Genomic DNA, 1,521 nt, shown 5'->3' on the forward strand with positions numbered 1-1,521 from the left:
CACACTCACACACACACACACACACGCAACACATGCACGCACACACACACACGCGTGCTGCTGCCGTCTGGGTTTGTGGGTTTGAGTCTGTGATGTTCAGCTGCTGGTTGTTTCTGTTTGTTCCGTGTGAATGAAACTCAAGGACTGATGCTGTAGTTTGTACGGTGACTTACATAGCTGTCAAAACATGTTTATAGACATTCTTTTTAATTAAAGAATTACTTCAATTACACATGAAATCATTAAATACATCAGTTAAAAAAAATTAGCTCGCCTAACTAAAAAAAAAATGGAGCTTTATTTTCTTTTGCAGCAAGCTGATTATATGCACACATCTGATGTTGAAGTGTTTTTCCCATCACCACTAGAGGGTGTGAGAGGTGAGACACGCAGGGAATGCTGGGAAACTTCTGTCAGGAGCCGCTTCTGAAGTGTCTGTGTGACATTAATAACTGATGTAGAATTTAGCTTAAGAAATAATGACGGCTTTGGAAAAACCTGAATCCTAAATCAGAAATATTGATGCTCAAATAGAAATGAAAGAAATGGAAGTGATTACATGTGCCATGCATTATTATAAGCAGTGATTATTAGAGCTGTGCTGCAGAGAGATCATAGAAACACATCAGACATCACTGATTCATCATCGGTTTGAGATCTGAGCGCCGTGAACCTGTGACTTTCATTAGAAGCTCATTTAACGCTCGCTCAATGAGTTATTTGTGGAAAACTTTTACATTTATGCATTTAGCAGATGCTTTTCAGAAACACATTTTAACAGTTCATTTATTCGCTGGAAACTGAACCCATGGTCTACTGTTTGAGCTGCATGCTAACAGTTACTGAAAACATAGACAGTTTTAAGATATGAGTTTTATCAAAAAGCATATATTAAAATGATTTGTTTATTTACTTACTTATTGATTGATGAATTTATTGACTGAAGTGTAAAAACACTTGCAGGGCCACAAAAATCTTTATATCAGCTGAAAAACATCTTGTATCTTCAATGATTCATTTTTTCAAATTAATTTTTTTTTTTTTAATTAAATGATCAGTATATACAGATCAATGAGAGAATTGCAGAAAAACTCAGTCATGGCAGATCATGTGAGTTCTGTCACTGCAAACACTTAGATAACGATGCTTCTGGAAAACATTTAACTTTAACTGAACTTATAATGCCTCAGGAAACTCAGACAGATTTTATATCATGTTTAAGGCTTCAAAAATTCTATTCTATCTAATCTTTAATGCATTCACTTTTAATGTGTGGAAATTGAAACTGGCATGAACCCAAATCATTCTCGTCGTTCTTCTCGCGTGACTCAAACCACAGACACTCTTAGTCTTCCTGAGACAGCGTTATCCAGTCTTTGACGGATCTCAGTGTCTCTCTGTCCATCATCTCACCCACAGACCTACTGCAGCATATTTGTGACCCTGCAGCACAAAAGCAGTGTTAAGTCGCTGGGGTATATTTGTAGCAATAGCCACATAAACCTCAATTTCAGAAAATTG

The sequence above is a fragment of the Sinocyclocheilus rhinocerous genome, unplaced genomic scaffold, assembly GCF_001515625.1.
Source record: "Sinocyclocheilus rhinocerous isolate Xijiao unplaced genomic scaffold, SAMN03320098_v1.1 scaffold5890, whole genome shotgun sequence".
In the NCBI taxonomy this organism is placed as follows: Eukaryota; Metazoa; Chordata; class Actinopteri; order Cypriniformes; family Cyprinidae; genus Sinocyclocheilus; species Sinocyclocheilus rhinocerous.